The following is an 11,588-nucleotide window of genomic DNA, read 5'->3' as shown; positions in this document are numbered from 1 at the left end:
ACAACATTGCGGGTCGAACCGCCGTCCTGTAGAACTTGCCTTTTAGCTTTTGTGGCACTCTCTTGTCACGGAGAATGCCAGAAGCTTGGCGCCACTTCATCCATCCGGCTTTGATTCGATGGTTCACATCTTCATCAATACCCCCATCCTCCTGCAACATTGACCCCAAATACCGAAAGGTGTCCTTCCGAGGTACCACCTGGGCATCAAGGCTAACCTCCTCCTCCTCACAGCTAGTAGTACTGAAACCGCACATCATGTACTCGGTTTTAGTTCTACTAATCCTAAACCCTTTCGATTCCAAGGTTTGTCTCCATAACTCTAACTTCCTATTTACCCCCGTCCGACTATCGTCAACTAGCACCACATCATCCGCAAAGAGCATACACCATGGGATATCTCCTTGTATACCCCTTGTGACCTCATCCATCACCAATGCAAAAAGATAAGGGCTCAAAGCTGACCCCTGATGCAGTCCTATCTTAATCGGGAAGTCATCGGTGTCGACATCACTTGTTCGAACACTTGTCACAACATTATTGTACATGTCCTTGATGAGGGTAATGTACTTTGCTGGGACTTTGTGTTTCTTCAAGGCCCACCACATGACATTCCGCGGTATCTTATCATAGGCCTTCTCCAAGTCAATGAACTAATCCCCAGTTAGTGTGCTTGAAAAATTATTGCTTGTCATGATAAATTTTATGGCATCAACTCGGTATTGTGATTAGTGACCTAGTACTCCGTATTTGTTTAGTGTAGACAGCTAACTTCTTTTTTCTTATTTTTTAGTGATACGCGTGTTTTGCTATGTCTTATGTTGATAGTATATTCTTTTTTTTGTATTATTCATGTCCAGTCACTGGAATAATGCTTTTCTAGATTTTCCTAGACTTTGTGACAATTAATTTGTAGTGCGATCATTGAGTTTCTGACATCCTATTGCATAAAATTCTGTTGTAATGTTTGTTGGATCATTGAGTAGTTAATATTGATTCTGAGCTTGTTGGATCATTGAACTTCTGCGTGCACTTCTGTTATCTGAGAGACACTCACGATCCCGCATTTCGTGTTTGCGGCGAGCGATGAACGATTACGTTTTGCGTTCCCGCGTTTTGTGTTCGCCGTCTGGTTTTGAATTTGGATTACGGAGACGGGGAGAGGCCAGAGTAAGGTCAGTTTCAGATCGGTTTCGTCGCTGCGTTGATCGTCGGTGATTTCCAGACCTCAAACGCATGCGCCCTTGTGATACTCTAATTTGGCTCGTGGTCGTTACGGTTGTTCTTACGTTCTTGAATAACCCCATCTTATTCGCAGAGATGGTGTGATTCGTTATGGTTCTTCTGATGGCTGCTTATGTTCTTTCGAATTGGGTTCTTCTTGTAATGCTTTGCCTATGTTCCCAATGTCTATCTTTCCATATATGGGGATGCGTTCAGAGGTGCAAACCATGTAGGCCGTGGTGTGTTTATACTATCTATGGTGTGTTTTACACTATCTGATGTGGAACGTAGAAATATTGATATCACTTCTGTGCTAGTATACTAGATATGGTGTGTTTCATCCAAGTTAACCACATCTCTTACAAATTTTCCTTGGAGTGATTGATGTCTTGACGAATATAATCATTTATGCTAACTTGGTATTGGTAGTTCCTGAGGTAACACACCAATACTTGTTTAGTGCAGACAATTGACTATTCTTTTTTCTGAACTTTTTTGTGATATGTGTGTTATGTGGATATCATATTCTAATGCTTTTCTAAGTATTCAAGGTACAGACTTGTGGATCTGGACATGTCACATTTGCTCTTTATTGGGTTGCTAAGGACACTGAACAGTTTGGCTGGGCCACTGCACGGCCTGGCTAATCAGGTACACTTGATTTTATGTGTAGTTGATGTTCTCTGCCACATCATGCTCAATTTGTGCTTCCCAAATGGATCTCCTGGAACAAATTGTTCGTAATAAATGAACAAATTGCAGAACTTGTGGCTATGCTATTTACCCACTTGCTTTTGCACATGATGTTAAGAAGAAGAAAAACATATGCCTTGTTATTTTAAAATGCTGTATTTACTGTTTTGATGCGCATAAACTGAGAATAGTCACCATATACTGCAGGAAGTGTTGCTATGAATCAAATCTATAATGAAACAGACTGGGAGTAACATCACAACCGACCAACTTAAAGAATATGTATGGAAGACACTGAAGAGTGGAAAGGTAGCTTATCTCAAATCGAGTTATATCTATTCAATTATCAAGCACTAATTATTGCTCAAGGACTATAGTTTTATAAATACCTCGTGATCTTGTTTGCGAATAGAGAAAATAATGCAATATAGGGAATTACAGTTGCCACTCATTTTATGCTCACATGGGTTGCATTGTAGAAACCTAAATATCTATGTATACCTTCGTGCATCATGTCCCTCTTATGCACCGCATTTCAGAAATCTAAATATCTATGTCTTCTTTTGTGTTACTATTTGGTAGTTCCTGTTGAAGTTGCAATTTATAATGTCTTGTGGGATTAAACTTTGTTAAGCTGCTGAAAACAGACACCGAAATTAGCCATTAATGAGCAGTATGATTTCTATTTATTGCAATCATGTCAAAAGGTCTTAGCTATTCATATTTCTAGGTATTAGCTACCATCAAAGTAAACAAAGAATAAGTGTGCTCATTTTAATTTTATAATCCCTCCCCAGACCCCACCTTGTGTGGGACTTCTATGCACTGGGTCTGTCCTTTACCTAGTATTGAAAGATTATGTAGACCGAAGCTGGTTAGTTTATACCTGTGTAGAAAAATGTGCAAAGAATGCCTGCATCATGCTTGTCATCTTGTGGAAGAAAATCATCCAGTGAATTTACTGGTATTCCAGTGTCTTCATGTAAATCTCATAGAGAATGTTTATCTCTAGATTTGTTTCACTACCACAAATAACTGACATAAATCTGTTTCTGTGGGCTTTGTAACTTCTCACTATATCTTTGGTGACTTTGTAATTGACCTTGTTGTTATTATGAGCGTTTAGAACACTCTGTAAACTAATATTAAGTAGTAGTGTTCTAAACGCTCTTATATTAGTTTACGGAGGGAGTAAAAAAGTGTTGCAACATTCTTGATCTATAACCATGCTGGCTATCTATATGCAGGTTGTAGTGATTAGAGAGAAGCTTGCAGAACTGTGCTGGCATTGACTTGGACTCAGGAATCAGGTTGAAACAAGCTTTTGTCTCTCTTTACATGTCACTGGATTTTCGAAGTCCGGGAAATCTGACCATCTTCTTAAAAACCAGGATGCTTGATGACACAAACAAATTATCCAAGTGCGTCCAGATTGAACGACTCTATTTGGAGGTTAGTCTTGTTTTTAACCTTTGTCGTCATTGCATTGTCAGCTAGACTAATGTAGTTCTTAATTTCGTAGGATGATGATGCAGTGAATGCTGAAGCTTTTATCAACAAAGCCTCGTTTTTGGTCACAAACAGCAACCAGGAAGTTCTGAAATTACAATACAAGGTTTGTTGGTTCAGAAACAGTTAATAATCTATCTGTCTACAACTAAGGATTAAAATTTAGTTCCCTTCTTATATCTCTTGTAGGTCTGCTATGCGAGTAAATTCTTGGAAGCTTCAATTCGATACTATGGTATCTGAGCAACGCCAAATTGGGGATGAGTAAGGCTTACTCCATTCAGTTGTAGATTTGTTTCTCTCTTCTGCAATTTACTCCTTTTTAATGTTCTGTCTTGTATGGTTCTTTGTTTTACCTTGCCGGTGTAGTGGCTGTATGTAATAAATTACCCTACTTGATGCTCATGTTTAAGTACTGCAGTGGTTATTAGCAAGTCGTGTTTGGAACTGATATTGTCTCCATATTTTATTCTCAAAAATCTTGATGGAACATGTTTCTTGCTGCTGCTATAACATGCACAATATTGGCTGGTGCTGGTCCACAACGCTCTCGTGTTCTTGCTACATTGTACAAGCTATTGGCTCTTAGTTCATCTCAGTGTCCTGTGATCTCATACCTTGTTTATTCAGCTTATTATCATTAATTGCTACAGTAACTTGTAACCATCATTATCGTCTTGTCTCTTGATCCTGTTTTGCCAATTAGAAACCATCGATGCTATGCGGCTTTATGGAGTCGCGCCATTTACTTAGAATTTTAATCTCACTGGGTTAAGTTGTTACCACCTCCATTGCACGCATGCCCATTCTGAGATTTAACATTGACTATTGTTTATGAGTTTATGGGAAATTTGCACTATTAAAGTATTCTAGTTGAATGCTGAACAAGAGATCTGAGATAGAGATCTAAGGTTGCTTTTCACTGTTGATCTTATTTGAACTTACAAGCAAAAAATATAAATTACTGATGTCTGGTTGCATCCATAGGTTGTTCCTGGCTATGGTCATGGAGTTCTACGTAATACAGACCCAAGATACTCGTGCCAAAGGGGGTTCACATTGAAATATTTACCCGACCCAAGATACTCGTGCCGAAGGGAGTTCACATTGAAATATTTACCCGAGGACCCACTTTTCCAACTGGTTAGTTAGAATCCTTCATCTAACTGCATGGTTTCTCTTCGGTTCGACAGTCTCAGTGGAACATATATTATTCCCTTTAAGGAATGAAGATCTGAATCACCCTCACCTCTCTAGAGAAATCAATTTACTCATTCAAGTTCTAGAATTTCTTTATAGTTTTCTGGGTTTACTTTAGTTTTGCATGTATTAGCTTTCTCTTTGTGCCCCTATCTATCCTTGTTTCTTGTGTGCGAGCGCTCCATTCTGTGTGTGTGACTGGCTTGACTTTGTGTGTGTGGCTTGATTATGTGTGTGGCTTGATTGTGTGTGTGGCTTGACTGTGTGAATGGGCTTGACTGTGTGTGTGAGATTGTGTGTGGCTTGATGGTGAATATGTGTGTGGCTTGACTGTGTGTGTATGGCTTGACTATGTGTGTGATTGTGTGTGAATATTGCATTTGCTTGACGGTGTGGTTTGTATAACTTGTGTTTTACATGTCAGGATTGATTGTTGTTTGTTGAATTTGAACAGATCTAACACTATTCTTTTTTCTAAACTTTTTTGTGATTATGTCTTATGTGGATACCATACTCTTTTTTGTATTATTGTTGTCCAGTCACTGGAATAACGCTTTTCTAAGTATTTAAGGTACAACCATGTAGATCTAGACATGATGCTGATGGGTTGGGTTTGCATACAATGCAGGTATATTTACGTTCTTTACATTTTGCGACAGTCCCAAAACTTTTATTTAGCCAAATTTTGCTACTTCTGTTTTTAGATGCGCTGTATCCATAACTACCTATTGGCACCTGATATTTGTGCTAAAAAATGCAGTATGGACCAACAAAATGGTCTCATTGCAAGGTGGACATATAGGCAAGACATGTCAAGAGAGGTACTCTTTTGATTGTTTTATTTTTATGGTTTATGGATTGTATTTTGCATTTCCCCCTTTGTGCAAGACAAACAGGGAATGTTTACTAATCTAGAAACACACTGGTTATGTGAAGAGCTGATTGGTAAATATGAAGCTGATTTTGAATTCATACATACAGAGAGAAGCTTGGACTATTGAGGAGGAACATGCACTGATTAATGCCCATCGGGTATATGGGAATAGATGGGCAGAAATAGCAAAAGTTCTTCCTAGAAGGTACCGTCAAACAACTTGCATCTTATTGGGATAATGTAGCCTAGCCTTGGCCCTCTTTGTTACCAGATTCCTAGCCCCTGCCACTTCCTTATTCTTTCCTGCACATCATAACATGTACCACACATTTGAACATTGCAGGAATCGGGTACTTCTATTTGTTCTTAGGTTCTTCTCACCTATAGTTAAAGTCAAAGAAAACAAAACCAAGTGGATTATTGGAGTTACAAGATACACAAAATCATCGGTAAGTTTCTATCCTTTCAAATGGCCGGAATATGAATTTTGATCATTTTGTCTGACTTGTTTCAAACTGAATCCTTGATTCCTTGATAACTTTGATCATAAACTGATTCCCAAGTATTTTTGACTCATATGATGCTTATTACATCACAGGTCATCTAAATCTTCTTTTCTAATATGATTGTTGGTGCTACTCATGAGGTAAGCTACTTTTCTTGCTTTCAAGAATAAATCATTTACATTGTGGTCACTCACATTTTAAGTTGCTCATGCCATTTCAGGCTAGCCACCGGCTTGGAAGCAATGAGAGGCAATCACTGTTGTCAATTTGAAACGTATAATTTTTTAGGTATGAATGGCTTACCTTAGCCAGATTTTCTATAAGAATTTTGCTCATGTTACATGCCTTGCTTTCTTTAGTAAGTAGAACAAGAACACATTTAACTTTTCTTTTCTGTTCATAGTCCTACAAACTTGTGGGTAGTGTTGAAGATAATCGCTTAATCAACCTAATCAACCTCTAATCGTTTTCAGGAACGAAGTTCTGAATCACCCTCACGCCTCGAGAGAAATCAGTTTAGTCATTCAGGTTCTGGTATTTCTTTATAGCTTTCTGAGTTTACCTCGGTCTTTCATGTATTTGCTTTCTGTTTGTGCCCCTATCTATTTCTTTTTCTCGTGTGCAAGCGCTCCATTCTGTGTGTGTCTGACTTTGTGTGGCTTGACTCTCTTGTGTGTGGCTTGACTGTCTGTGTGTGTCACTGTGTGTTTGACTGTGTGTGAATATTGCATTTGATTGTGATGCGTTACTGTGTGTTTGACTCTGTGTGTGTGATTGTGTGAATATTGTGCATTTGACTGATGTGTGACTGTGTGAGTATTGTATTTTGACAATGACTGTGTGTGGCTTGACTGTGTGTGTGGCTGGTCTGCTTTGCTGAATGATTGGTTGTTGTGGCTTAACACTGCCTCTGCCGGTCCCAAGCCCGGATGTGAAAATGTGGAGGGAGTCTGTTTCTTGTGTGCAAGTGCTACATTGTGTGTGTGTGACTGTGTGTGTGATGTGTCTGTATCTATGTATGTTTCTTTTGTCTTGATTGTGTGCAAGTGCTTGATTGGGTGTGTGCTTGTGTGACCATGCGTGTATTGCATTTGCTTGATGGTGTGGTTTGTATAACTTGTGTTTTATATGTCAGGATTGATTGTTGTTTGTTGAATTTGAACAGATCTAACACTATTCTTTTTTCTAAACTTTTTTGTGATTATGTCTTATGTGGATACCATACTCTTTTTTGTATTATTGTTGTCCAGTCACTGGAATAACGCTTTTCTAAGTATTTAAGGTACATCCATGTAGATCTAGACATGATGCTGACGGGTTGGGTTTGCATACAATGCAGGTATATTTACGTTCTTTACATTTTGCGACAGTCCCAAAACTTTTATTTAGCCAAATTTTGCTACTTCTGTTTTTAGATGCGCTGTATCCATAACTACCTATTGGCACCTGATATTTGTGCTCAAAAACCTATTGGCATCTGATATTTGTGCTCAAAAAATGCAGTATGGACCAACAAAATGGTCTCATTGCAAGGTGGACATATAGGCAAGAAATGTCAAGAGAGGTACTCTTTTGATTGTTTTATTTTTATGGTTTATGGATTGTATTTTGCATTTCCCCTTTTGTGCAAGACAAACAGGGAATGTTTACTAATCTAGAAACACACTGGTTATGTGAAGAGCTAATTGATAAATATGAAGCTGATTTTGAATTCATACATACAGAGAGAAGCTTGGACTATTGAGGAGGAACATGCACTGATTAATGCCCATCGGGTATATGGAAATAGATGGGCAGAAATAGCAAAAGTTCTTCCTAGAAGGTACCGTCAAACAACTTGCATCTTATTGGGATAATGTAGCCTAGCCTTGGCCCTCTTTGTTACCAGATTCCTAGCCCCTGCCACTTCCTCATTCTTTACTGCACATCATAACATGTACCACACATTTGAACATTGCAGGAATCGGGTACTTCTATTTGTTCTTAGGTTCTTCTCACCTATAGCTAAAGTCAAAGAAGACAAAACCAAGTGGATTATTGGAGTTACAAGATATACAAAATCATCGGTAAGTTTCTATCCTTTCAAATGGCCGGAATATGAATTTTGATCATTTTGTCTGACTTGTTTCAAACTGAATCCTTGATTCCTTGATAACTTTGATCATAAACTGATTCCCAAGTAATTTTGACTCATATGATGCTTATTACATCACAGGTCATCTAAATCTTCTTTTCTAATATGATTGTTGGTGCTGCTCATGAGGTAAGCTACTTTTCTTGCTTTCAAGAATAAATCATTTACATTGTGGTCACTCACATTTTAAGTTGCTCATGCCATTTTAGGCTAGCCACCGGCTTGGAAGCAATGAGAGGCAATCACTGTTGTCAACTTGAAACGTATAATTTTTTAGGTATGAATGGCTTACCTTAGCCAGATTTTCTATAAGAATTTTGCTCATGTTACATGCCTTGCTTTCTCTAGTAAGTAGAACAAGAACACATTTAACTTTTTTTTTCTGTTGATAGTCCTACAAACTTGTGGGTAGTGTTGAAGATAATCGCTTAATCAACCTAATCAACCTCTAATCGTTTTCAGGAACGAAGATCTGAATCACCCTCACGCCTCGAGAGAAATCAGTTTAGTCATTCAGGTTCTGGTATTTCTTTATAGCTTTCTGAGTTTACTTCGGTCTTTCATGTATTTGCTTTCTGTTTGTGTCCCTATCTATTTATGTTTCTTGTGTGCAAGCGCTCCATTTTGTGTGTGTCTGACTTTGTGTGGCTTGACTCTCTTGTGTGTGTGGCTTGACTGTCTGTGTGTGTCACTGTGTGTTTGACTTTGTGTGAATATTGCATTTGATTGTGATGCGTTACTGTGTGTTTAACTCTGTGTGTGTGATTGTGTGAATATTGTGCATTTGACTGATGTGTGACTGTGTGAGTATTGTATTTTGATAATGATTGTGTGTGGCTTGACTGTGTGTGTGGCTTGTCTGCTTTGCTGAATGATTGGTTGTTGTGGCTTAACACTGCCTCTGCCGGTCCCAAGCCCGGATGTGAAAATGTGGAGGGAGTCTGTTTCTTGTGTGCAAGTGCTACATTGTGTGTGACTGTGTGTGTGATGTGTCCGTATCTATGTCTGTTTCTTTTGTCTTGATTGTGTGCAAGTGCTTGATTGGGTGTGTGCTTGTGTGACCATGCGTGTATTGCATTTGCTTGACGGTGTGCTTTGTATAACTTGTGTTTTATATGTCAGGATTGATTGTTGCTTGTTGAATTTGAACAGATCTAACACTATTCTTTTTTCTAAACTTTTTTGTGATTATGTCTTATGTGGATACCATACTCTTTTTTGTATTATTGTTGTCCAGTCACTGGAATAACGCTTTTCTAAGTATTTAAGGTACATCCATGTAGATCTAGACATGATGCTGATGGGTTGGGTTTGCATACAATGCAGGTATATTTACGTTCTTTACATTTGTGACAGTCCCAAAACTTTTATTTAGCCAAATTTTGCTACTTCTGTTTTTAGATGGGCTGTATCCATAACTACCTATTGGCACCTGATATTTGTGCTCAAAAAATGCAGTATGGACCAACAAAATGGTCTCAATGCAAGGTGGACATATAGGCAAGAAATGTCAAGAGAGGTACTCTTTTGATTGTTTTATTTTTATGGTTTATGGGTTGTATTTTGCATTTGCCCCTTTGTGCAAGACAAACAGGGAATGTTTACTAATCTAGAAACACATTGGTTATGTGAAGATCTGATTGGTAAATATGAAGCTGATTTTGAATTCATACATATACAGAGAGAAGCTTGGACAATTGAGGAGGACATGCACTGATTAATGCCCATCGGGTATATGGGAATAGATGGGCAGAAATAGCAAAAGTTCTTCCTAGAAGGTACCGTCAAACAACTTGCATCTTATTGGGATAATGTAGCCTAGCCTTGGCCCTCTTTGTTACCAGATTCCTAGCCCCTGCCACTTCCTCATTCTTTCCTGCACATCATAACGTGTACCACACATTTGAACATTGCAGGAATCGGGTACTTCTATTTGTTCTTAGGTTCTTCTCACCTATAGCTAAAGTCAAAGACGACAAAACCAAGTGGATTATTGGAGTTACAAGATACACAAAATCATCGGTAAGTTTCTATCCTTTCAAATGGCCGGATTATGAATTTTGATCAGTTTGTCTGACTTGTTTTAAACTGAATCCTTGATTCCTTGATAACTTTGATCATAAATTGATTCCCAAGTATTTTTGACTCATATGATGCTTATTACATCACAGGTCATCTAAATCTTCTTTTCTAATATGACTTTTGGTGCTGCTCATGAGGTAAGCTACTTTTCTTGCTTTCAAGAAGAAATCATTTACATCGTGGTCACTCACATTTTAAGTTGCTCATGCCATTTCAGGCTAGCCACCGGCTTGGAAGCGATGAGAGGCAATCACTGTTGTCAACTTGAAATGTATAATTTTTTAGGTATGAATGGCTTACCTTAGCCAGATTTTCTATAAGAATTTTACTCATGATACATGCCTTGCTTTCTCTTGTAAGTAGAACAAGAACACATTTGACTTTTCTTTTCTGTTCATAGTCCTACAAACTTGTGAGTAGTGTTGAAGATAATTGCTTAATCAACCTCTAATCGTTTTCAGGAACGAAGATCTGAATCACCCTCCCACCTCGAGAGAAATCAGTTTAATCATTCAGGTTCTGATTTCTTTATTCATGTATTTGCTTTCTGTTTGTGCCCCTATCTATTTCTATTTCTTGTGTGCAAGCGCTCCATTCTGTGTGTGTCCGACTTTGTGTGGCTTGACGCTCTTGTGTGTGGCTTCACTGTCAGTGTGTGTCACTGTGTGTTTGACTGTGTGTGAATATTGTATTTGACTGTGATGCGTTACTGTTTGTTTGACTCTGTGTGTGTGATTGTGTGAATATTGTGCATTTGACTGTGCTGTGTGATTGTGTGAGTATTGTATTTTGACAATGACTGTGTGTGGCTTGACTGTGTGTGTGTGGCTTGTATGCTTTGCTGAATGATTGGTTGTTGTGGCTTAACACTGTCTCTGCCGGTCCCAAGCCCGGATGTGAAAATGTGAAGGGAGTCTATTTCTTGTGTGTAAGTGCTACATTGTGTGTGTGACTGTGTGTGTGATGTGTGCGTATCTATCTCTGTTTCTTTTGTCTTGATTGTGTGCAAGTGCTTGATTGGGTGTGTGCTTGTGTGACCATGCGTGTATTGCATTTGCTTCACGGTGTGGTTTGTATAACTTGTGTTTTATATGTCAGGATTGATTGTTGTTTGTTGAATTTGAACAGATCTAACACTATTCTTTTTTCTAATCTTTTTTGTGATTATCTTATGTGGATACCATACTCTTTTTTGTATTATTGTTGTCCAGTCACTGGAATAACGCTTTTCTAAGTATTTAAGGTACAACCATGTAGATCTAGACATGACGCTGATGGGTTGGGTTTGCATACAATGCAGGTATATTTATGTTCTTTACATTTTGCGACAGTCCCAAAGCTTTTATTTAGCCAAATTTTGCTACTTC

At 38.4% G+C, this 11,588-nt stretch overlaps 1 long non-coding RNA gene across 2 annotated transcripts in view; it reads left to right on the top strand.

The window, feature by feature from the left end:
- Positions 1-509: 509 nt before the first annotated feature.
- LOC123114101 (uncharacterized) overlaps positions 510-11,588 on the top strand; it is a 37,877-nt gene continuing 26,798 nt past the window's right edge. Inside the window, exons 1-26 of one of the 2 annotated variants that reach the window (XR_006456409.1) lie at positions 510-1,874; positions 2,124-2,225; positions 3,164-3,226; positions 3,308-3,368; positions 3,439-3,531; positions 3,615-3,689; positions 4,413-4,568; positions 4,650-5,253; positions 5,386-5,446; positions 5,562-5,704; positions 5,843-5,948; positions 6,098-6,145; positions 6,226-6,293; positions 6,479-7,344; positions 7,509-7,569; positions 7,730-7,827; positions 7,966-8,071; positions 8,221-8,268; positions 8,349-8,416; positions 8,602-9,465; positions 9,598-9,658; positions 9,821-9,917; positions 10,056-10,161; positions 10,311-10,358; positions 10,439-10,506; positions 10,683-11,521. This is a non-coding gene — a long non-coding RNA (uncharacterized lncRNA). The remainder of the gene's footprint in view (positions 1,875-2,123; positions 2,226-3,163; positions 3,227-3,307; positions 3,369-3,438; positions 3,532-3,614; positions 3,690-4,412; positions 4,569-4,649; positions 5,254-5,385; positions 5,447-5,561; positions 5,705-5,842; positions 5,949-6,097; positions 6,146-6,225; positions 6,294-6,478; positions 7,345-7,508; positions 7,570-7,729; positions 7,828-7,965; positions 8,072-8,220; positions 8,269-8,348; positions 8,417-8,601; positions 9,466-9,597; positions 9,659-9,820; positions 9,918-10,055; positions 10,162-10,310; positions 10,359-10,438; positions 10,507-10,682; positions 11,522-11,588) is intronic. The other variant, XR_006456410.1, reaches the window with a different exon arrangement.

Source organism: Triticum aestivum, chromosome 1B, assembly GCF_018294505.1.
Source record: "Triticum aestivum cultivar Chinese Spring chromosome 1B, IWGSC CS RefSeq v2.1, whole genome shotgun sequence".
Taxonomy (NCBI): domain Eukaryota; kingdom Viridiplantae; phylum Streptophyta; class Magnoliopsida; order Poales; family Poaceae; genus Triticum; species Triticum aestivum.
The sequence above is the reverse complement of the archived record's forward strand: the minus strand, read 5'-3'. Positions and strand labels throughout refer to the sequence as shown.